The sequence below is a fragment of the Haemorhous mexicanus genome, chromosome 22 (assembly GCF_027477595.1).
Source record: "Haemorhous mexicanus isolate bHaeMex1 chromosome 22, bHaeMex1.pri, whole genome shotgun sequence".
Taxonomy (NCBI): domain Eukaryota; kingdom Metazoa; phylum Chordata; class Aves; order Passeriformes; family Fringillidae; genus Haemorhous; species Haemorhous mexicanus.
The window spans coordinates 482,711-508,250 of record NC_082362.1 but is presented as its reverse complement, the minus strand read 5'-3'; the positions used below and the strand labels follow the sequence as shown (position 1 = coordinate 508,250).

The window sequence follows — 25,540 nt, the reverse complement described above, 5'->3', positions numbered from 1 at the left end:
GGGTGGGATTGGAGAGCTGGGGCTGAGTTTGGGGCTGAGCACTGCGATTCCCGCTGTTTCCACCCTCGGCTGGCGCCTGCAGCGCGGCGCCGCTGCTGCCGGGACTGCTCCGCAGGGACGGGTCCGAGCCCGGCATTTTGGGGTGCCTTTGGGGCAGCTTCGCGGTGGGTGTTCAGCCCACAGCTCTGGGCTCATTCTAGGAGCTGACTGCTTGGAGCAGCCTTGGGAAGTGAGTGGGTCAGCTTTGGGAAAAACATCTGAAAGATCTATTAAATGGCTATTAAATACTTCCCACTCTTTCCACAGCCCATGTTAAAGGAACAGCTAGGGAACAGCTATTTTATAATTATGGGGATAGAGTGATACCCAGCTCATGGTTGGTTTCACTCTGGCTCTATTGAGGAACACAAACAGTTCACTCATAGTGATTTTTGTAACAACATTTCCTCCAAATTTTTAGTGTAACTTTTAATCTGAATATCCTCAATCCCAGGCTAATCAGGAATAAAGAGAATACAGTCCTTATTTGTTTTTATGTAACATTGTATGTGGCATGACTACTTGCAAGGAGGACTCTTGGAATTTAAAGGCAGAGAAACAGAGGTCTACAGGACCTCCTGTGCTATCCTGGCATCTGCCCTCTTCCCCACCAGCTTTCCCTTGCACACTCTGAGTGCTGTGCTGGCAGCAGGTTCTGGTCCCTTTGTGTTGTCCCCGAAGTCCCAAGCAGCACGTTCCCAGTTCCCACCAGGGCTGGCAGTCCCTGGGACAGGAGGCTGCTCCTTTTCCACATGGCACTGACAGGAGCTCTGAGGCAGTGCACTCCCTCCTGGAAGCATTGCATTGGGCAGGGGATGCTCCATGAGCTCCCTTGCCATCCTCCACCTTGGCACGGACCTTCTGATGCATCCATATGTTCTTGGTCATCTTCACTTACATTTCTTTGCATGGATGAAGGCAGAAACCTTCCTGGGGCTGCTGGTGATCCTCAGCCTGTTCCAGCCATCTGTATCCTCTTCCTATGGTATTGTCCTTCCTCAGGCTTTGCAGATCAGGGGATTTTCTTAGAGGGGAAGATCAAGCTATGTCTGGAAGAGACTGTCATTCAGCAGCACAGCCCTGAAAAGGTGCCAGAAGGGGCACAGTTTGTACCTCCTGTGGCACCAATCTTGGCTCTTTCAGGTTTTGACTACTTCACATCCTGCCTGATTCCTTAAAATCAGGTAAAGGAGATCAGTTCCCAGCACTGGTCCATGCCCATGGAACCAGGATCTCCCTCCCTGTGCCAGCCCCTGAGAGAGCTACCAGGGCCTGTGGAGTGTAGGGATGGGGCAGTCACTCCACCTCTTCCAGCCCTGAATCACTGCTCCAAAATATATGGAGACCTCCATTGGTTAATTTACAATGTCAAATCCTTATGAAAAGCACATGCCTGGCTTTTCATTTGTCTCAAATGGCAGTCCAGGCAATAATTTTTCTCATCAGGATTGTCCAAGAGGTGAGCTCTGGGCTGATCTGGGAAGATATTTAAAAGAAACTGGGGAGATTTGGGAGATATGTATCACTTTGTGCTATTTTCTGAAGTTTTCCTCTTTCCCAGAAACTGTAGGAAAGTGCTGTCACTCAGAGAAGCCCTCAGGGCCTGTCCCCTTCCTTTCTGTGACCCACAGCCAGCAGATGATGGAGATGAAATTCATTTTGGGAGCTCCCCCCAGGGCAGGAAGGGGAGCAGTGAAAATGGCAGGAGGTTGCAGGAAGGACTCAGGAAAGAGGTGGGGAAATCAGGCTGCTTAGAGAATCAGAGAATCCCAGAACAGTTTGGGTTGGAAGGGAGCTTAGAGTTCATCCCATTCCACCCCCTGCCATGGGCAGGACGCTTTTCACTGTTCCAGGTTGCTCCAAGTCCCATCCAGCCTGGCCTTGGGCACTGCCAGGGATGGGGCAGCCACAGCTGCTCTGGGCACCCTGTTCAAATGCTCTGCTGTGAAAGGGCAGCACAGATGGTGACTGCACCTCTCGCTGTTTGGGGCTGTTTGAAGCCTCCACTGATGGAGGGATTCTCTTCATACCCAGGACAGACTCTCAAACTCCTCATAGGAATATATTTATATGCAGATCTCTGGAGAGTGAGCAGCACTTGCCTCCAGCACTGCTGTGTCCAATTCCTGGGTGGAGGAGGCACAGGGATGCTCCCTGCCGGCACCCTCACCTCTACTCTTCCCTTTCCCTGCTCAGATGTTCCGCTGGAGCTGTCAGACACGTCCCTGCTGAGCAGCATGGCCGAGGCCCGGCAGCTGATGGATGCCGCCTACAAGTGCACATGGGAGCGGTGAGAGCCGGGCTGGGTGTCCCCTGTCCCCGTCCCCTGTCCCTGTCCCCTGTCCCTGTCCTCTCCTGCAGCTTCCCCCACCTCTCCTCCTCCCCGCAGCACAGGGACAGCAGTGTGGGGAGCTCTGGGAGCACAGTGGGCTCTCATCTAGCTTTTGGCTGCTCACCCTGATTTTACACCAGTCTGTGGGGTCGCCGGGAACTGTGGCTCCTCTGTCTCGGTTTTCAAAGAATCACAGAATCCTGGACTGGTTTGGGTTGGAAGAGATCTTAAAGCTCATTTCGTTCCAGCCCCTGCCATGGGCAGGGACACCTTCCACTATCTCAGGGTGCTCCAAGCTCCATCCAGCCTGGCCTTGCACACTTCCAGCTCCTCTTGGCACCCTGTGCCAGGGCCTCCCACCTTCACAGCTGCACCTGATGCTATTGCTGGGCTATGTTGCACCCCTCAGGGTGCTCTGAACAGGAGCCCTGAATTGAGACCAGCACAGGCTCCTGCTTATTTTCAGTGCTTCCCTCCAATGGATGCAGCAAACAGCTGGATGCTGCAGTGAGGATATTTTGTGGTACTCCCAGCCATGCTTTGGGAGCATCCAGCTTCCTACCAGCCCATCCCTCTCCTCTACCAGCAGCCACACTCTGAATCCCCTCCCTGGCTTGGGGTCTCCTCCAGCTGAGAGGAGACTCCAGTAGCTTTAGGACAGGGTGGTCTGATGAGGCCTCTGGACAGTGAGAGATACTGATGATCTGGATAAGAGCTGAGTGAGGTTTGGTGCCTCATGGATGTTATTTGCCTTCTGGCAGGTGGAGCTGGGCAGTTTCAGGGACTCCCTTCCTGCAAGTCTTTCTGCTGCTCTGTGGAGGGTGCTAGGAGCAGCCCTGGCCTCTCGCAGTGACTCTCTCCAGCAGTTCAGACTTAGGACATGCTGTGCCTGATGCTCAGGTGTGCAACTGCAGCATTCCCTGCTCCATTTCAGACTTTGGTTTCCTGTCCCTTGCAGCATAAAGAAGAACCTGCAGAACAATGCCTTGACCCCAGCAGAACTCCTGAGATATTTCAAGCAGCCAGTGGGGGGGACACGAGAGGCTGTCCGGGCCGCGGATTATCTGCAGACCACCTTGAGCCTGCTCAAAGAGAGGCTGAGATGGGCTGTGAGGGGGGACTTCAATGTCACAGGTAGGATCCTCCTTGCTGGGAGGAAGGCAGAGGAGGAAGACACAGGGCTTGGTCACTGGGGCTTGGGAGGAGCAAAGGAAAGGGGGATGGGGTGGGCTGTGACAAATCTTTCCCATGTGGCTGCAGTGAAGCAAAGCTAAGTTATTTTTCTGTGCTCTTTTTCCATCTTAAATATTATTTGGGGGTTTCTCAGTTAGTGAAAGTGTTTTGTGCACTTCCCTGGTTCCTTCTGCTGTATGGAGGTTCAAGTTCCAATGGGTCAAAGCTTGGAAGGCTTTGGTAGATATTCTGCTGCTTGAGTAGGGAATGAGCAAACCCAGAGATGACTCCCAGCAGCTTGGCCCAAGGAGGGCAGTTCTTCAGCCAGACCTCAGACAGCACTGACGTCACATCACAGACATGACACTGTCCAAACAGAGAATGGGGAGATGTGAGAGGACATTTCAGAGTTTGTCTGGAGGAACAACATCCTCTGTGAGATGGAGTCAGGCAAAGCCAGGCTGCTGAGAGGAGACAAATCAGGGCCTGTGAAAGGAACAGCTCAGGGACACATATACATATGAACTCATGGGGATCATGGAATGTTTGGGTGGGAAGGGACCTCAAAGCCCATCCAGTGCCACCCCTGCCATGGGCAGGGACACCTTCCTCTGTCCCAGGCTGCTCCAAGCCTCATCTAGCCTGGCCTCAAACACTTTACTAACATTACAGTAAAGCACTGGCAGGATAAGGCACATCATGGGGTGCTCTGGCTTTGCTCGGGGACAGGATGAGTTGGAAGGTGATGGCAGAACTGGTTGTGCAGAGCTCCAGCCTCTCCATCCAGGACCAATGCTCCAGTACCACTACAGACCCTGAGAGCTGACTGCCACCTCTCACCCACCTGCCCAGTGGCTTTTTAAACCATGCTGTGACCCAGACTGTTGGTGGCAGCAGTGACCAGGAAACCTCAGAGGGCTGGGATGTAGAGTGAGCAGCAAGAGCCAAGGAGGAGCATCTTTCCTGTGGAGATAGACTGGGAGAGCTGGGGGTCAGCCTGGAGAAGAGAAAGCTCTGGGGAGACATTAGAGCCCCTTCCAGTGCCTAAAAGAGCTTATAAAAGAAGAGGGAGAAACTTTTTACATGGGCAGATAATGACAGGAAAAGAGGAAATGGTTTTAAATTAAAAGAGGAGAGATTTGGATTATATGTTAGAAAGAAATTGCTGGCTGAGAGTGTGCTGAGGCCTTGGCACAGGTTGTCCAGAGAAGCTGTGGCTGCTCCTTGGAAGTGTCCAAGGCCCGGCTGGTGCAACTTGGGAAAGTGTTCCTACCCTTCCCAAGGGAAGGGGGTTGGAGCAAGATGGTCTTTAAGGTCTCTCCAACCCAAACCATTCCATGATTCTGTGATTCTGTAAGACTTTTCTTGTTAAACTCTGCCACTTAACTTGCCTTCAAGGGAAATGTGCACAGCAAAACACAATGCCCTCGGTGAGCCCAGCCTCAGGATGGTTCTTTTCCAGGCAGCTCTGAGCAGGGGCGACACACACTTCTTCCGAGGGGAAAAACTTGTAACAGCCCCTAGGATAGCTGTGACTGCATTTTATGGTGGAGATTAAAAGGGAGAGGAGAGGAAATGCCAATACTAGAAAACCATTCTGTTGCTGCATGAGCCTAACATGTGATTATAAATAAGACCCGACCATAGCTTTGCTGGGTTTGATGCTTTCCAAACCAGCAAAAGCATCTGCTGCTCAAAGAGCATCCTTGGCATGTCTTCAAGCAGGAGGAGTTAAATGACAGCACATTGTGGTTGTGCAGATGATGCTAGGTACAGGTACTAGGTACAGGAAAACCTTTTCCTGAGCAAACCCAGCAGGGCCCTTGTGTTCCTGCATGTTTTTTTTCTCCCTTATTCCTTGCCAGACTTGCTGACTCCAGCTCAGGTGGAGGTGATTTTCAAGGCCACTGTATTGACCAGCAGGATAAGAAAATAAATTGTGCATCTTCTGGCTACAGAGCCATTACTGGAGAGTGCAACAACAGGTGAGGGGCTGTGTCAGCAGGAGGATGGATGGATGGATGGATGGGACAGAAGGAGAAGAAATGGACTCAAGTTGCACCAGGGGAGGCTCAGGTTGGACATCAAGAGGAATTTCTTCCTGGAAAGGGTGGTCAGGTATTGGAATTGCCCAGGGGGCTGGTGGCGTCCCCATTCCTGGAGGTGTCCAAGGAAGGACTGCATGTGGCACTCAGTGATCTGGGCTGGTGGTTAACCTAAATTATTCTATGGATGGATGTCGAGCATCCTCCATAAGTAGAACTAGGCCCACTTCCCCAGGGAAGATTCACACAGGCAACTTGTTTTAGAGTTTCACACTCCCCAGTATTTCCTAGTAACGTGTGGAGCTGTTGATTCCAGTCCTGTTTGGAAGGTTCCTGGTGTTGTACCTGAACCAGCTCTTTGCCAAAACAGGAGGAGCTCCATGTTGGGGACAGACTCTTTGTCTGGCCCTGCCCCTTGGCAGGGTCTCCAAGGGTTTCTGACCTAAATCCATACTGGGCATGATCTAGCCATGTCTTTGTCCCACACTATGTGGGAGGAAATCTGAGCATTTAGGCTTTGAGAGCACCTCCTGCACCTCCCATGGCTGGAATGGGGAATGTGGGAGACATGGGAAATTGCTGAGCATGGGGTGTTTTATAGGGACAGTTCAGAAACATTCCCTGTAAAAACAGAGCTGGGAAGCTCCTGGGAGCAGCTGTGGCCGAGGAAGGAGCTCAGCCAGCTCTTCCTGCCCCAGGGTGCTTTAGCCTTCAGGGGATTGTATAAGAACAAAGGAGAGACCTTCCTGCCTCCTTCCACTTCAGGGGGCAATGTGGGCTCTGGGATAAGGACAGGTCCATTACACATGATCCAGACCTGAGGCCCTGGGGAAGGTGGGCTCAGCTGTGCTTGGTTTCTCCACTGCCTGGGGCAGTGCTACATCCCCTGTGGGTGAGAGGCCACCACAGAACACACTTTGGACGTGCACTCTAAAGAAAGTGTGTTAGTACTCTGATTAAGGATTTAATGGTGTATTTGTCCTGGTTTAGTGCAAATTTGGGAGAGAACCTCTGAAGGGGCTCCTCTAGAAAGCAGATTAAAGCTGCCCCTCCCCCAGCCAGTTCGGGAAAATATTTCCTCGGAGAAAAGTGGAAAAAACTTAATTTAACAGGCAAAGCATTCACGAGCACAAAAAAAAAGAACAATATTAAACAATAAAACCCCTTGTTGCTCCAAAAGAGATGACAAACTGAGAAAATCCCCTCCCCGGGATGCAGCTCAGCTCACTCAGTCTCTTATCAGTCCCTCTGGTGCTGGAAATGCCGCAGCCCAGACCTGGCCTGGTGGGCTACAGGTGCAAGCTGCTGGTGCTCTTCTGGGTGTTTAGTCCAGAGCAGGTTTAAACGGTTCTAAGGAAAAAGAAAAACTACAGTCCAGAGAACTTCTCTGCCTCAGCAAGCTAAAAACTAACTAAAAAGCAAAGGAGAGCTCTGTCCCACTGTCTCTTTGCGCTGCAGACAACGCAGTCCAGGAGCAGGAATGTGGAGGAGTGAGTGCAGCGTCTGAAAACAAACTGCACGCTTCTTCTCTCCCCACCACTCCGCTCTCAGAACCAATCTTAAAGGTGCAGAACTTATTTCTGGGCTAAACAGATTAATGGGGATACGAGCATCATGAAATCACTCTAGGACATCTAATCAAACTACAGTCATAGAGTCACAGAATTGTTTGCGTGGGAAGTGATTTTGAAAAGGTTTAAAGGTCATCTAGTCCAACCCCCTGCAATGGGCAGGGACATCTTCATTAATGACCTTCAAAAAATCACCCAGCACAGTAACCTCACAGTCCAAATCCCCCAATTTATGTTCAAGACCATAGGTAATTCCATTCCAAGGCTCTTCCCCTTCTCCATGGTGTTCAGTTTCCAATTTTGTTTTCCAGCCACAGTCTGAGGGCCTTTTTTCAGGCTGGATGACATCAGGGGCTTTTGAGGTCTTGCCTGGGAGAGGCTGAGAACTGGGGCAGATTATTGAAGGTCTTTTCCAACCTAAACAATTCTATGATTATTGTTGTTGTTGTTATTAATCCTGAGGTTTACTGAGGTTTACTCAAACCTATAGAGCTGCAACAGTTCCCCAACCATGGCGTGCTCCCATTCCAAGGTCCATGTTTCTCCATATCCACAAGCTCTTGGCTTCAACTGTTTGCTGTTTTTCCATTGCCTCTGACAAGAGGAACCCATCCCTAGGAGCTTCCAACAGAGCCCTGTCCAGGTGGCTGCCAGTGGAATATGAGGATGGCGTGTCCGTGCCCCGTGGGTGGACGGAAGGAAGGCGTTTCTCTGGATTCCCCCTTCCCCTGGTAATGTTTGTAACAATCTCAGAACACAGTGTCAGGCCTAGGGATTGTCAGTTCTAGGACAGACTGCAGGCATCAAAGGGCTCATTCACTAGCTGGAATTGTGGATCAGGTTAGAGGAGCTTAAATTCACCAGCTTCAGGGTGATGGTCTGAGAATATCCAGGGGGTCTATTAGAAATGCTTTCTAAGTCCCATGCCTTCAGGAAAAGCAAAGGAAAATTAATCTGATTGCTGCAGAATCACAGGAGGAATATAGAATTATACAATATCTTCTTTTAAACGGAGTGCATTTAAGCCAAATTATTTTACTTACCTTTTTTAATTTGGTCTGTGGCAGTTGTTTCCTGAAAAGCAATTATGCCAGAGGATAAAGTGAGCCAGGGAATCCCCAGAACAAAAAATGTATGATCAGAGATGCTATGTGGGGATCCCTGGGTGGGTGAAGTGCAGGGGTTGTGGCTCTTGTGGGACCTGGATGTGACCGGGAACACTGTGAGGTGTCTTCTGGTCACTTGAGTTTGGTGCAACAACAGCTCTGATAAAAAGGAGCTGGGGTTGTGTTCATGGATTTCTTGTTCTTCCTAACCTTCCTCCACACCACTGTGTCCACTTTTTCTGTGGTAATACATGGAGGTGGGAGAACTGTGATCGCTGAGGAAGGGATGAGAAGGGAGGAGGACTTAAAGATAATTTTCAGAAATTCCCTGGGGCTATTTTTTCTACACTTCTATTAAAAAAAGAGATCTTTTAGTCTCCCTTTCGCAGGCTTGCTTAGCTATTTCCCTAAGTCCATCCAGGGACAGTATTGGCCTGGAGGTTCAGAATCCTGCCTAGAGCCAGAGCAGCACTCTGCTCAGTGAAGGGCACTTGGTGTTGGTGACACCTTCCTGCACAGACAGATTTGGGGTTTTTTGTCTGCAAAACACAAGAAGTGCCCTGGAAATTTTTCTGATGAACCTGCAACTGGGTGCACCCATTCACACATGTCATTTCCCACCAAAGTGTTCTGCCTCCACCCCCGCAGGTCTGACAAGTGTCCAACAAGATTGTCCACTTCCCCCTGGAGCAGCTGTGGATGGACCAGCAGAGATCCCTCATGTTCATGCAGTGGGGCCAGTTTATTGACCATGACCTGGATTTCAGCCCAGAAACCCCAGCCAGAGTCCCCTTCAGTGGCAGGACAGACTGTGACACCAGCTGTGCCAAGGAGCCTCCCTGCTTTCCCATCCAGGTACAGGCAGCCTCCTTCTTCCAGGGAAGGAAGGGAGGGGGCATCTGCTTTCCAGCCAGTAGCTGTTGGTGGCTCTCATGCTCCTTGGCCATGGAAGAATATCCTCCCAGAAGAGGCCAAGGAGGTCAGAGCACTCTGTGTGGTGGCTGTGCTGTGTTCCAGGGGCAGTCCCTGGGTTCAGGCACAGGCACAGACTTTGCCAAGTTTCCAGGCATTTGGCCATCCCCTTCAGAAATGTGATTTTTCTTTGGAGCTGTTGTGCAAAGGTAGCATGGGTGATGCCTGGAAAACAGGAAATGTCACAGATAGGCACTGGGGAGTGTCAATACCACAGAAAATCCTCGGGACTTAAGTACTCTTTGCATGGGAAAAGGGAGTGCTGAGATCTTCCAGCAGTGCCTGCGGCATTTTCAGGAGTCACATCCTGGTCCCTGCTCCAGTAGATCACAGAATCACAGAATCATTCGGGTTGGAAAAGCCCTCCAGGATCATTCAGTCCAAGCTGTGCCCCATCCCCACCTTGTCCACAGCCCAGAGCTCTGAGTGCCACGTCCAGGACTTCCTTGGACTCCTCCAGGGATGGGCACTCCAAACCTCCCTGGGCAGCCCCTGCCAGTGCCTTAGCACCCTTTCCATGGGGAAATTTCTCCTGATGTCCACCCTGAGGCACCCCTGGCCCAGCCTGAGGCCAGTCCCTCTCATCCTGTCCCTGTTCCCTGGAGCACAGCCCGACCCCCTTGGCTGTCCCCTCCTGGCAGGAGTTGTGCAGAGCCACAAGGGCCCCCCTGAGCCTCCTTTTCTCCAAATCATGTCCATGTCCCTCCGGCAGCCCTGCTCTCCCACCTTTGAAGTTCTGCTGCAGCTCTGGCTTCCACATGTCTTCCTAATTCCTCTCAAGGAAAACTATGATGGGATGGAACATCACTGAGCGTTTCCCTGACACACATTTGAGAGTGCTGGAAGGAAGGGTCACAAATTCTGGATGACAATTCTCTATGGTGTAGATATGGAGATAAGAAAACTGACTGTTAAAGATGCAATCCAATATATTTATTTTCAGGGAAAAGACTTTAGGAATCTATAGGACTTCAGGCTCCAGGCTATTTGGGACTTGGGCTCCTAGAGCAGCATCTCTGCTGTCAATCTGACCTTTCATCTCAAGATTTATGCTTGAGATGGCTTATGCCCTGTGAGAGGGCTCCTGCCTGGCTCCATCTCTTGAGCCACTGATGAATTTTCCTTTTCTCTATCTGCAGATCTCACCCAACGACCCCCGAATCACCAACAGGAGGGATTGCCTCCCTTTCTTCCGCTCGGCTGCCGCCTGCCCGCGGGGCAGGGCGGTGCGGGAGCAGATCAACGTGCTCACCTCGTTCCTGGACGGCAGCGCCGTGTACGGCAGCGAGGCGGCCGTGGCCGAGCGGCTGCGGGACCGAGCAGCCAGAGGGGGCTCCTGGCTGTGAACCACAACTTCACCGACAGGGGCAGGGCGTACATGCCTTTCGGCCCCATGAGGAAGGAGCCCTGCCTCAAGGCCAGCGGGGCAGCTCGAATCCCTTGTTTTCTTGCAGGTGAGTTGGGTGCTATCACCTCAAACCTGGAATCTGGAGCAGACAATTCCACCAGCTCCAGCTCACTTCTTTAGTTGTTTGTTTTTCTTATTTAAATAGAAAATGGAATGGAGCAAATCACGAAGGACTGAGACAGGCTGCGCTAAGTAGGAGGAAGGTCTTCACCCTCTCCAAGTCTTGTTTGTGAGGATAAACCTGGAGTGAAGGTGTCTCATCCATGCTCAGCAGCTCTGATGTAGGGCCCAGAGTGACCTAGGAACCAGTGTCATGATGGAGTCAAGCAGGCATAGCAGTGGCAGCATGGCCTGGAGGCGATGGCTGGTCTGTACTTGTCCTCCTGTACTTGTACTGTCTCTATCCCAGCGGGATGGGAACAGATGTACAACTACTGTGCTGGGTCACAGCAGGAAACGTTTGCATGTCCCTGCTGCAATTTGAGAGGAGCTCGGATCCCAGCTGGAGTGAGGATGAGGCCAATAACAGACCAAGGTGACCTTTTAAGGTGTGTTCCCAGCACTGTGAAGGCTGAGGGAGTACTGGGAGTGCTTTCCATAAACCTGTGGGACCCCAGAGAGGGATGCTTCTGATATACCTCATGAATTAGTGTCTCCCTGGCCTATTTCTTTTGGAGAGCAGGACGTTCCAGCTGACTCCTGCTGGCACTGGCCACACCAGTCTGCTTGTGGCAGTGCTGGAGAAAGCTTCAGGGCACAACAGATCTCATCAGCTGTGGAGCTGCTTTCTATTCCCTTGGCCCCTTTCATATCTGGCCAAAGTTCCTCTGAACATCCCCATGGTCCTTGGAATCCATCAGCTCTCTCCATTAAAGCTCATGGTGTTTCACACTCCCTCCTGCTCCCCCAGTTCTGTGCAGGTCTCTCCTTGGTGAGGACCACACAGGACCTGTGGCCAAAGGCAGGTACTCAGTGAGAAGCAGAGTGGGCAGGAGCATCAGATAATTCCCAGGAGGGGCTTCTGGTCCCTGCAGACTCTTAGCAAGGAGCAGTTCCTGTTCCATGGCTGGAACAGACCCATCAGTTCTTTTATGGGAAAGTTTATCAGTTCAGGCTGCTTCGGAAGCGCCTTTGAAAATTCAAGCAGTCTTGTTTGTGACTTTTCCGGTCCCTGAGAACTGGGGGAGTTTTACATGTGCAGTTTCCTCCCAGGGCTCAATGTTTCCCCCCAGAGCTCGGTTGGAAGCTCTGGCTGGATGCATTCTGTTCAGGGAAACCTCACAGTGCTGCATTTGTTCCTCCTTCCGCAGTCCCTCACAGGCAGCCTTTGAGAGTGGATGAAAAGGGCTCTGTGCCAAGTGCTGGAGCAAATGATTCTATTTGCTGTGGGACAAGGGGACTAAATACAACATATTTACTTTTCTCTGAGTGCTTGCCTATGCTCTCATCACCTGCTTGCTCTTGCGTTTCCTGCCCCAGATGTTTGAAGAAGGATTTGATATTTTACTGTGATGCTGTTTGTTATTTATTCCTCCAAGTTGACTCATTTTGCTTTTCCTTTTACTCCCCAGAAAGCCTGTTTGTGACCGTCACCTTGCTTTGGCCACAGTTTCAGCTGGTTTGAAGGAGACCTGCTGAGTTTCAGAGCTTCCTTGGCCATTTTGACTTCCCTTTGCCCATTTGCATTTCTCTCTTGAGCTGTGAGACCAAACATCTCTGATATGGGAGCCTGGAGAACACCTACGTGTATTTAACTTTTTAAGTTAATGCTCCCAGCCCTTCACTGAAGCCTTCCCCACCTCTCTGTGATTCTCAGCACAGCCAGGACAGCACCTAGCTTTTGTTGCCTCAGCAGAAATTCAGCTTTTGCCAGGCACTGTTCAATCCTTGGTTTCCCTCTCCTCCTCTGAGTATCTTACTCACTTTCTTCACAACACAAATATTGAGACATCTAAAAATTCCTCTGTGAGTGCTTCCCAATGTGACTTTCCCACTCTAGTGTCATGTGTGCCCCTCCCCATGACACCCGTGCCAGTGAGATGCTGGGGCTGGCCTGCCTGCATGCACACGCTCTTCCTGCAGGAGCACGACCGTCTGGCTGGGAAGCTGAGGAGCCTCAATCCCCAGTGGAATGATGAGAGGCTCTACCAGGAGGCACAAAAGGTCCTGGGAGCCACGATCCAGGTACCAGCCATCATCCCACCTGTTCCTGGCTCTGCCTGCACTCTCACAGGATTCACATGTTAGATTTTGCTAGAGCAGGGGGGCCAAAGGGTGCAGCATTCTGGGGTGAAAGGACCAAATTCTTTCCTCCAGCCCCTTTTGACCAAAGCAAAATCACAGAGATACCTGAAATGACCAGCACAGAGGGGTCCTCCTGAATGTTTGATGTACCTCTACTGTTAAATTTACAAAATGCTTGATGAGGTTTTTAATGGCACATTTTTGTTTGAGGAACAGACAGAAAAGTCAGAGGAAAAGCTTTTCTAACCGGTGTTTTGTACCTGATAAAAATGGTCCTGGAAATTTGGATTAAAATTCCTTGGATTGTGAATCCTCTCCTCTCAATGATTCCCTGCCCATGGCAGGGAATGATCTTAAAGGTCCTTTCCAATCCAAACCATTCTGGGATTCTATGAAGAAGCCCCATGTGCTGGCGGAGCCAGTCATGGTGTCTCCTTGAGACGGGGCTGCACCCTTTGGCCACCCCACACAAGCTTGACTAGTTTGACACACTACCCCATCCCTGAATGGGGTCCTGGGGTCACACAAGCACCTCTGTGACTGGGAGGGACCTCCCAAAGTCTCTTATCCAGCCTCCAGTTTTGAGCAGGAGTGGCCTCAAAGCCAGATGAGGTTTCACAGCTGGCAGGAAAGCCTGGATCCTATGAGAGAAGGGGACATGGGGTTTCCAAAGGCATTGCATCTCCTTTGAAGCCTGTCTTCTGAGCTGGTTCAACAAAAATAAAAAGCCGAAATATCAAAATGTTTATGTTTTTATGCTGTCCATTTAAATACTATTGTATTGTTGGAAAAAAAAAAAAACCAACAAAACATGTTGGGCAAGGCAAACACTCAAAGGATTGTCCAAGAAGCATCATCTCCATCATTGTGTTTACATCAATGGTTTCATCTTTATGCAGTATTCAGACATTTTCTCCTCCTGACACAGATTTTGATTTTTCTTATTTAAATTATATTGGGCTGCCTCCTCAATATCCCAGTGAGACATGAGAGCAGGACTGGAAATCTCTGCTGTGGGAGGACTCAGGGAGCTGCCTGTGGGTGGTGCTACCCCAATTATCTGCCGATGTTATCTTTGCTATCTGAGGCACGAAGGGTGCAGTTCTGCCTGCCTGATGGGAGTGGTGCAGTTACAAGGAGCCAATATTTGGGAGGATTTGGCAGGCTTTTATCTTCATAAAATCACAGAACCAATTAGATTAGAAAAGACTTCTGATATCATTGAGTCCAACCTATCATTATGTTGCTCTGACCTGCCAGAGTGTTGTGGCAGAGAGAACATGAAAATCAACTTTGCTTCCACAGAAACTGATGGCCAAGACATTAACAGTTCACCCTTTCCTTGTTTCCCCCTAGATCATAAACTACAGGGACTACCTGCCTCTCCTGTTGGGTTGCAGGTTCCACAGGCTCATTCCTTGCTGCTGGGGCTACAATGAGTCTATGGATTCTCGGATATCCAATGTCTTCACCTTGGCTTTTCGCTCCGCTCATGCCTCTGTCCCTCCAACTGTTAGCCGCTTAGATGAATATTACAGACCCATAACTCCTGAAATTCAGCTCAGAACCTCCTTCTTTGCTGTCTGGAGAATCATTCAAGAAGGTAAATCCTTTTCTGCAGTGTGAGTTTATTTCATTCATCCTTTCTGCCCTCTCTGGATGAACTCCTGCTTCAGCCAAATTCAAAAGTGTTTTGTGTTCAATGTATTAAATGGCCTTTATACCAGCCAGAGTTGTCCCAACAGAGGTGTCCCCTGTAGATGAGGGCAGCCCATCATGTTCCAAAGTTGTCTGATCACTGATTGCTGTGGCCTCCAAGAACATTATTCAAAGTATTTTCTTCTTAATTCTTTAAGTGCAGGGAAATTAATTCTCATGTAGTAGAAGCTTATAATTAAATACGAGCTGTGCTCACCTCTCTGGGGCCTCTTAGCCACACACTATCCTCCCTGCACTGCTCACATGTCCCTGCTTCAGGTGGAATTGATCTGAGTTTCCCTGTGCCACCTCTGCAGGTGGGATTGATCCCTATCTCCGGAGCCTCAAGGCCATCCAGGTCAAGTGATGACACAGCAGAAAACAGTGGTGGGCGAGCTCCAGGACTGGCTCTTTGAGCAGGTTGAGAGGATTGGGTTTGATTTAGCTGCACTCAACATGTAGCATAGGTGAGATCATGGCCTTCCAGCTAAGTCAGCTGTGGGAGCAGAGCTTACAAAGAAAAACAAGTGGAAATCAGGCATTTTTGTGATTAAACATTGAGAAGCTTCTCCAGCCCATGCTTGGCTGAAATTACTCAGGAGTTGTATTCAGTGATCCTTATGTATCTCTCCCAATGCAGGATATTCAGTGATTCTATGATGCTCTTTCCCAAACTTTTTCCTTGTTTCTGAACAACCATAGGTAAGTGGGTGGAGGTTGAGCACTGAAGGCAAAGCCTGGCTGAAGCTGCATGAGAGACATGAAGGCAGAAGAACACAGGGCATTGCACAGACCAGAGCCTGGTGTTCAGTGACTGATTTGTTTCTATTGTCCAAGTGAAAAAAAATGGTAAAATAGTTTGGCAACAAGTTTGCAGGAGTGGAATTAGGGCTGTAAGTCCCCTGCGACTTCTCTGCAATCATGTGTATGGTCCAGCCCAGCTGTTAGCATTCAGGAACACATAATCACGAGAAATGATTATATGCAGGTGTTTTATTGAAGAGCTCTGGGTGTCAGGGGTACAGACCCAAATCTGACTCTGACATAGGTTCGGGATGGATATGCTTTTATATTCTATCATTATATAACTTTCATGTTAATTATTTAACTTATATTGTTCTATAATATACATAGATTTCAGCCAAGCATAGCCACCTTAGACTAGGAACATACAGTTTCTCATTGTTCTTCTTATGATTATACAATAATTATTTTAATTACTACTACTTGCACAGGTAAAACACAAGGCTTAACATTTCAGAGTTTATCTTAGCATTTTCTAGGGCACCACTATCACAGCCACGCATGACTGGAAGAGCAGATTCCAATATGTAAAGAAAATCTCATCATAATTTCTTTACTAAATCTGTGTGCCAGAGAGAAAAACAGCCAAGCATGTCAGAACCACTCTCAGGGCTCTTCAAGGTGCAAAACCATTGTAATGGCATTGCAAGATGGTCTTGAGAAATAGATTGTTGATAGCACTTCAGAGCTGTCTCCTGAGTGGGTCCTTGCACAACAGTGTCATTATGCTGAGGTAAGAACCTAGAACTGCTGTGTCAGCAACATCTTGAGAGATGCAATAGGGCTCCTGTTTGAAACTGGGATGAAAACTGAGCTGGATCCATGGGTTTTAATCCCATTCAGAGGCTTTGCAGTACATCCAGGGGCATCATCAACTCACAGGATTGCTCTGCCTTAGCCACAACATAAAGTTGTGATTTTTCTGTGCTTTACTGGGGAACACCATCATGCAGACCTGATCAGAACCACAAATCCTGGGTTTCCAGACCTGACAAGGTGGGAGTGACATGTATTTCTAGTGAATTTGGGTTTAGCTTTAGGTCTCAACCCACCTATGAGTGCTGTACTCCCTTATATTAGACATCCACAAAGGTGTTGGTGGCATAGCAAGGTCAAAAACCCTCCCTAATTAATTTTCTGATTAAGCAAATTCTCAGTGTCCTGGAATTGTTTGCTAGTGGTCTCATCTAGGCACCATATGCTGTGTCTTTTGCTCCCAATGCTCCCTGTTTTTTAGACATAAGACAGTAGGTTTGGAATGGATATCAGGAAAAAATTTTCCTGTGAGGTTGGTGAGGCCCTGGTACAGGTTGCCCAGAGAAGCTGTGGCTGCCCCATCCCTGCAAGTGCTCAAGGCCAGGCTGAACGGGGCTTGGAGCACCCTAGGATAGAGGAAGGTGTCCCTGCTCATGGCAGGTAGAATGAGATGTACTTTATTATCCCTTCCAATCCAAATTGTTCCATGATTCCATAACATCCTGCTCACAGCGAGGTGTTTCCAGCAGCATCTTCTCCACTAAGATGCAGAATTAAGCACCAGTTGTGGCACAGTGAATTTTTGGCTGTTTACAGTCCAGAAAAATTAGTCCAGCTGGCAGAGTCTGGTGGCTGAAGTAACTTGGGCTGTGAGGAGTGGGTGATTTGTCCCCAAGGTTGGACAGCTGTGGAGAAGAACTTGGTCGTTCTCCTGTTGTACAGAGAGAGGGGCCATCAACTTCTTGTGCAGGTTCGCTTTCAATGAAGGCAGCATCGTTTGCATCCCTGCTGAGTGGAGCAGAACATTGCTGGAAGGTGGTGGTACAACTCCCACCTGCAGATACATGGCTCTCCAAAAACAGGCCGAGGGAGGTGGCTCTGGAGGAGTGGGAAGGCAGTAGCATTAACAGAAATATAGAAAAATGTTTTAAACATTTTGGTGCCTTACTGGTGTCCCAGCTTTGGGAAGAAGAGGGAAAAATCTTTCCAGGAGTGGGTAGCGCATCACTGCTCTATCTGCTCTGACATTCAACTACTTGCAGGTTACAACTCCTGGAGAAAATTCTGTGGGCTCTCACAGCCCTTTGGAGTGAAGTCACTTGGACACGTGTTGAGGAATTGAAACCTGGCAAGGGAATTCCTGAAGCTCTGTGGGACACCAAAGAATATTGACATCTGGATTGGGGCCCTTGCAGAGCCCTTTGTGAAAGGAGGCCGAGTGGGGCCTCTCATGGCCTGTCTCACTGGCATGCAGTTCAGGAACATTCATGATGGGGACAGGTAGGAGGGGAGCTGGGTATCCCAACCCCTGAGTATAGGGAGTCTGGAGTTTATGCAGATTTCTTCATGCAGATCTGAAAACTACAGATCCAATTCCAGTTGTTTGTTGCTTTTTTTTTTCAGTACTCCTTCAAAAGTTTCATTCTCTTTGTAGTCGTGTTCTTATTCCCTGTCTGATGGTTGAAATCCTGGGCTGAGATCCCTTCCCAGCAAAGTGATATCTCACTATTACTTCTTCCCTCCCCCAGTTCTGAACTGGAACCCTCTGCTCTGACATGTGGAAGTGCTTGATCTTTGCTTGTGATGGATGTGGTGTGTTGGGGTTTTCTTGTCAGCCAAAATCACTTCAGTAGTGCTGAGGTTTCAACACACCTGAATTCCTCCTCCTCCTCCTTGAGGTTGCTCAGGGGCTTCAGGTGCAGCAGTGAGTTAGATTCCCCATTTTAAGCTGGATTTGTGAAGCAAGATCCCTGTACCTGCCAGCAATATTGCCTGAAAATAGGATCACAACCCATGTTTCTGGGAAACAGTTCTGCTGAGAAAGACTTCGGATGAGCTTAAACTCCAGGATGAGGAGCTTAGGGTCAAACAGTCTGTTGTACATCTAGAAATCCTGTTCTTATGGCAGGAAACAAACCCTTTTCTAAAAAATTGAGTAATTACAGGGCTTGTTCCAATGTGGCACTCATTTGGCTGTAACCACAGCCTGTGCACAGTCTGTGCAGCCTTTCCTATTTGAAAGAGGGTACCTGTGCCTCATCTGAGGACAATTAATTCAATTACAGCTTTGTCACCTGTCCATGGCCAAAAGAAAAGCAAGGTAGTTGTGGGAATCCTTAAAATCAGAGGGTTTTGGGAAAGCTGCAAAAGGCAGGCCTCAGAAACAGCAGAACTGTGATTAGAGCTAAGCAGTAGCCATAAGATCTGTCAGCAGAAAAATTATAGAAGTAGAAAAGTACAGACAAATAGAACAGTGGTCTGGGTATTAACACTTGTCTAGAATAACTCCCTAAGCTGCAGAAAAGTTTTTCAAGTGAGATGTTAGGAAGTTCTAAGCTTAATAATGGAGCTCTGTACATTGTGTTTTAAGACTTACAAGCAGATCTTTTATTCAAAATAAGCAAGCATTGTTTTAACCGAAGGTACCTGTGCTTATAGTGGTTGGATGCAACCACTGTCAATATGCTTTTGCTTTGTGTGATTGGCCAAAAAACTTTTAAAGTGAGTTGTAACATTAAGTTCTTTGTCTGCTGCCTGGGACGTGAGCTGCTGGCATCTTCCCATTGTCATAATCATGGAATGAGACTGATGCTGGAAAATACAACAGCTTGAGACGCCTTGATTTGTACACAGACCCTGGCCAGCGAGAAATGGTGCCCGTGTGAGGATCAAACTCAAAACCTTCAGATTGTGAGACTGACACTTATCCAGTTGTCAAGTCAGGGCTCTTGATTTAAATAATAGAAATTCAAATTTGTTCTTGGCAGATGAAATTAGTGTTAATGGGAATTAACATTGTGGGAGTCGTCAATGTGAAGAAGGCAGAAGGCAAAAATCCGGTGGGTCTTCTTTCTCCTTCAGGTTTTGGTGGCAGGACCCTGGGGTTTTCACTCCTTGCCAGTGCTGTTCACTGGCCAAAATCTCCTTGTCACGAATAATATGTGACAATACCTACATCACTAAAGTATCAAGGAATATCTTCCAGGCTAATAGATTACCCCCACGGCTTTGTGAGCTGCAGTCAGATCCCAAAGCTGGACCTCAGACCCTGGAAATCAAAGAGCACAGAGGAGTAAGGTATGATCTGTAAACTGCAGCAGGTCCCGCCTGCAGACCCCTGAGAAAGCCAGACCCTGGAGTTTAAAACTGAGCTGCCTAACATGGAGCTGGAGCTGTGTGCCAGATACAGCTTTAGATGCTCCAGTTCAGTAGGTGTAGTTTGAGCGGCTCCTACAAAATGTGGATTTTCTGGCAGAGCAAGCCATGTGCCCTATTCTGGGAATTTTTTCTAACAAGGAAAGGCTGAGGAAGCTGGGGCTGCTCAGCCTGGAGAGGAGCCCCAACTGAGAGGGGCCCTCAGCCCTGAGTGTCCCTGAGTGTCCCTGTCTGTCCCTGGGTGTCCCTGTGTGCAGGGAGGGGCAGAGCAGGGCCCAGGCTCTGTCCCTGGGCAGGGACTGAGCCCAGAACTGCCCCTGCCCAGGAGGCACAACTCCTGCCCTGGGCAGTGCCCAGCCCTGAACAGGCTGCCCAGGGAGGGGCTGGAGTCTCCCTCAGTGGGGATACTGCAGAGCCCTGTGCACACAATGCTGTGCCCTGTGCTCTGGGATGGCCCCGCCTGAGCAGGGAGGTGGCACCAGGGACCCTCTGGGCTCCCTTCCAGCCTGAACTGTTCTGGAATTCTGGGATTTTTTTCTGATTAATAGACTTTCCATTTAGTTCTTCAGTATTGATGCCAGGGTTTACTTCATGGGAAACAATGCCCAGACTGGGAAGGGTGCTCTCTCTGTCTGTCTGTCAAGATGCTGTTTATCAGCACATCCTTGTAAGGCCAAAAACAACTCAGCATTTGAAAATTAATTCCCAGTCTATGGAAGGGTTTCTGGTTTTGATTTCTGCTTGTACAGTTGTCACCTATTTTTACACTATTTCTCTCACCTGCCTTCAAGAGTTGTAAAATTCTTAAGATCTAACTCCTTCTAAAATACTCCCTGAAATCCCTGGGATGTAAATGTAGGGAAGAGTGGCTCTCCCTGGAGAAGGGTTGGCTGTTCCAGTGTATTTTTCCAAACAAAACATCCTTCCTTCCCCCTGAAAGTCAGGTCCTGCCACACTCTCATAATACCAGGTTTTGATCCCTCCTTTCCAGCCTAACCTGTGGAAACAAATCCCACAAGGTATCAGGGAGATATGGCAGGTTCTTATCTATTAACACAATGCTTTTTATCTCTTCTAGAAAAAGATTCTGGTGAATTTAAATGCTGAATGTTGAGGATTTCCCAGATGTTCAGACTTGGGAAGCTGCTGAGGTGGATTATTAATTTTTACCGTGTTTATGCTTTCACTGCCTGCAATGTTTGGGCATGGATCTGTCATTTGCTCAGCTTGATTTGCATGAAGCCTTTACAGTGGGATGCAACCCAGGAATAAAAGAACTTAATGAAGATATATCCCAGATCCTCTGAAATCACTCAGTAGCACAAAGCCAAGTGAAATGAGTTGTCCAGAGGCTGCTCCCAAATCACACCAGCTGCTGGCCATGGAACCATGCAATGCTTCACCAAGATTTACCGTCAAACACATTTTGGACCTTTCTTTTAAAATTTTCAACCCCCAAAGAATGATCTAGGCATTGGAATAACAGTAGATTTTTGTTCTCCATTTTTTTTTCTTTGAAAGAAACAAATTAATCAATTTTCAGAGAAAATGTACTAATGCCAGGAGAGAAATATACTAATGCCTCTGAGAGAAGAAGAAATAGTTGTCCTGCACCCCAAACACCCTGTCCTAACATGCCCTGTGTCAGGTTTTGCTCTGATATGGAAGGAAGAAATTTGGGTGAGAGTTTTCTCACTATTATTTCCCATAGTCCAGAATGCCCAGAACATCCTCTGATGTGACAGAAACCTGTGACAAGTTATTCCTGAGGTCTGGCATGAGCCAGAATGACTCAGCACTGGCCTGTAGAGCTGTGGGATGTGGCCTGGCAAAGATAAAAAAATCTGAATCTATTCTGGTTTCAATCCATTTTTTTCCCTTTTCCTGAAAGGGACCAAACCCACTTTCTCCTCCCTCTGTAGTCTGGTATATTCCTGTTATTGCTTAATAAATTGCAATTTTGGGTTGAGGCCAAAATGTTCTTTACATTTCATAAAAGGTGCAGCAACCACATGTGAGTGGAGGATGGTGGTAGTTTTTCTGTGGGAATATTGGGAAAGGGCAGTTCCAGAAGCTGTGTGTTCGTAATGAAAGAAGGTATTTCTTGCTGAAGCCTCTGACCCCAACTCCTGTGTGAAAGTCAGCACTGCTGGGTGGAAGGTATTGACTGGGGTGTCCCAGTCTCTCCAGCTCTGGTTTGCAACTCCTGGTTGTCTAATTGTGACATAGCCCTGTGTCTGCTCAGCCCATCTGGGACAGAGTATCATTCATTACCTGTTGATTCCTCTGGGGGAGGATGTGACTGGCTCAAAATCGCCCACAACCCCTCTGTGTGCACTGAGCACAGACAGTTGATTTTTTTCTTTTTAGCTAAGCTGAAATTTGGACAATTTGACTTACTTTATCAACTTAATCAAACATGCAACGCTGGTAAAGCAACATGGGGACTGTCCACAGGGTGCCTGGCATGTGCCCGCCTTGGCCAGTGGAGCTCCTGAGGTGGGGGCTGCCTCCTGCAGCAGCTGGGATGGGATGGTTTGTCCTGATCAGCCTCTGCTACTGGTTTCAGAAGGGCAGCTCTCCCTCACAGCTCTGTTGAGGCCTCATTCACTTTCTTTCCCACCAGCAGCCTCCCCCAGCTGTTTCAGCTCAGAACTGGATGTCCATCCTGAGTTCATCCTGTCAGGTCCTTCTCCCAGTGCCAACTGCATTTTTCCTCAGTGGATGGCCACCAAGGTTGTCACTGGGGTGCAGCACATGGGGTGCAGAGAAAGGCTGAGAAAGCTGGAATCTGCTCAGTCTGAAGAATGACAGTGGGAATGATTTATGTCTCTCTAAGGAGTAGCTGTGAAGGTGGACACTTCCAGGGGCTCACAGGGAAAGAACAAGAGGTAATAGATGCAAGTTACAACAAAGGAAGTAACCTTCAGACAAAGACAAACATTATTCCCTGTGATAGTGGTGTGATGCAGACACAGGGATGAGAGAAATCTTGGGATCTCCAATCTTGGGTATTCTTCCAAACTGTCTAGGCCTTGAGCAAGCTCTCTGAATTTTCTGTTAGCCCTGCTGTGAGTAGCTGGTTGACCTGCCAACCTCCTGATGTCCTTCTCCACTCCAGTTTTCCTGTGATTTACAGTGATGAACTGTTGTACTTCCTAGCCAGAGTTCACCTGGCTGGGCTCTAAGCTATCCCATGTATGCAAGTCCTGCAGCCCAGGCTGTTGGATTCTTTTCTGTCAGGCCTGTCTTGATACCACAGAAATCTTGATGAGGCAGAACACCTTTTCTTGTAAAACCTCCTTTCTTGTCATTACAAGCACTTCCAGCCATGCCTTTGCTCATAAATTGGTCTCTGAAGGAAATATGTGCCTTGTAAAACTGAGGGCTATGTAGATTCATTGTGAAGCTGCAGCCAGAGCATCATAAACAGTTTCCTCAGTCTTGATGAACTTTCTCTAATATTGTTACCCTGGAATCCCTCTGAAGGTTTTAGTATCAATGTTAATGCCTCTAAGTGAGGAGTAAGGGATGAATTCCCTTTTGACCTGTTCACCTGGAGGCTGGTGACTGATGCTGTCCTTGGCCAGACCCAACACTGCCCTTTGATAACTTATCATAGAAACATGGAATATCCTGAGTTGGAAAGTCCAGCTTCTGGCCCTGCACAGACTCCCCAGCAGTCCCACCGTGTGCCTGAGAGCATTGCCCAAACGGTCCTGGAGCTCTGCCAGCCTTGGGGCCATGTGCATTCCCTGAGGAGCCTGTTCAGCACCCTCTGGGGGAAGAACCTTTCCTGATATCCAACTAAACCCCCCAACACAACTCCAGCTATTCCCTCGGGTCCTGTCCCTGGTTACCAGAGAGAAGAAGTTGGTTTCTGCCCCTCTGCTTGTTCCAATCTGTTTCAGAGTAGATATTTATGCCAGCAATTTTCAGTGGGAATCACTCCCATTTCAGGATCCAGTCCTCATATTTTGTGTTGGAACCATTGCTTTGCATTTGGAAGTCAGTGTAATCTTCAGCTTCACCAGTTCCTCTCTCTCACACATCGCTGTGCTGACAACAGTCCATCCTCTTCTGAGCCTTCATATGGTGAACAAGACAATTTTCTGGGCCTTTTCCCACCACATTTTCCCACAAAGGATCACTTGCCCTGCCTCCCCTCTCTCTTCTGGCCAATGCGTGGCTGAGCAGATCTGGGGAGTGGGAGAGTCATTAAAACTTGACGACAAAAGCTCACACTGTGAGAAAGTCCCTCGTCTCCCTATCTCAGATTCACTTAAATTAAGCCAGGTTCTGGAAAAGGTGCAAAGACCCAGGGGCAGAAGGGAGTCAACTGGGCATGGACACACTTGGTCTGAAGATTGGGATCTTCATTAGAGCTGCAATTTCTGGAAACACCTTGCAGGTTAGGCAAGAGCCGACTGCTTCTGAAATTGGAGCAGGATGGATCCAGGTGCTGGGGATCCTTGCAACGGGAGAAAATTACAGCTGCAGACTTTTGTATCTGTGGGTTTGGAGCCTGAATGTTGTGTTGGATCTGAGCTGCCTGTCTGTCCATGGTGAATTGGGAATGTCCTTGGCTTTCTCCATACTCATCAGAGACACTTACCAGCTGTTGGAATCAGAAACCTCCTTACTCTGCAACACTTCCTGACAGGAGGGGGCAGCCAGGGGGAATCTGGGCTCTGCTCCCAGAGAACAGGGATAGGAGGAGAGGGAACGGCTTCAAGTTACACCAGGGGAGGTTCAGGTTGGACATCAGGAGGAATTTCTTCTTGGAAAGAGTTGTCAGACACAGGAAGGGGCAGCCCAGGGCAGTGGTGGAATTCCTCTCCCTGGAGGTGTCCAAGGAAGGACCTGACATGGCACTCAGTGCCCTAGGCCAGTGACAAGGAGGGGGGATCAGTCACAGGTTGGATTCAATGATCCTGGAGGTATTTTCCAACCTCAGTGTTTCTGTGAAGTCATTGAAAATTGCTGACAGTGACTTAAAATGAACCTTTTCAGTGGTCTGTGAACTGTTGTGAACTTGCAGACTTCCTTGTACCTGACATTCTGGGTGGGTGCAGAGTTGTGTCAAAGATTTCTTCTACAGCAGGAGCCTCACAACAGCACCCTGGTTTGGAAACCACTGCCATTAGTGCAGGGCAGCCATTCCATTCCTTTCACTGGTTTTACATTTTAGGAACCTCTTTCTGGAAAGTCAGGATGAACCAGTTGTGCATAAAATCAACCTCCTCCCAGTTGCAAAAGGCCACAATTTTGTGCAGATGAGATACAGGAAAGGTTGACAGATATGGAAAGGTAACTGTTTGCTGGGTCAAACCTTGAAGAAGCAGAAAGAAGCCAAGGTTTTTCTCTAAGCAACGACTCCCCCAGAGACCTGGTCTCTGCAAGCACCAGTTCAGAGGGTCCCAGTGTGCTCACATGGAGCTCTTGTAGTATCTATGTGCTGGTGCAGGGACAGTTCAGAAGCTGTGGAGAAGCTCTTTGCTTTGGCTGCCTCTCCTGTGGTTGCAGGGAAGCCTTGGGAGAGCTGAGAGGTGAGGCTGCAGTCACCTCTCTTGTTTTCCAATGAAAATCAGGAGAAGAAGGGTCTGTGGCTAAGCCAGAGGAGCAGGGAGCACAGGCAGTGTCTTTCTATATTATTATGTCTTTCCTCAGTTTCTTCAGGAGATATCACTGAGTCTTGCCCATTTTACTGTTTTAAGGATTTGACTTAGTTCGTTAGGTTTTAGGTGATGGTCATTGTGGTTTTATGGGTCCTTGGGCTATTCCCTTTTGAGAATCTGCAGCTCTCAGACCTGGCTGGAATTGAGAATCATTGTTCCTTTGAAGTGCCAGCTGCTAGAGCAAGGGCTGGTGTGCAGATGATGAATCATGAAACATTTGTTTTTCAGCCCAGTCATTCTGGCTATTGCAAAGTTCCTTTTCAAGCAGTTGTTTTAGGAGATGAAATGCAGTTGGAGCAGTCCCAGGTTATATCTGCATTTTCCTGATTTACTCCTTGC

The 25,540-nt window shown here is 48.6% G+C and overlaps 1 pseudogene; it reads left to right on the top strand.

Moving 5' to 3' along the window:
- The first annotated feature begins 951 nt into the window (after window positions 1-951).
- LOC132337519 (eosinophil peroxidase-like) lies at window positions 952-19,559 on the top strand (annotated as a pseudogene).
- The last annotated feature ends 5,981 nt before the right edge of the window (window positions 19,560-25,540 follow it).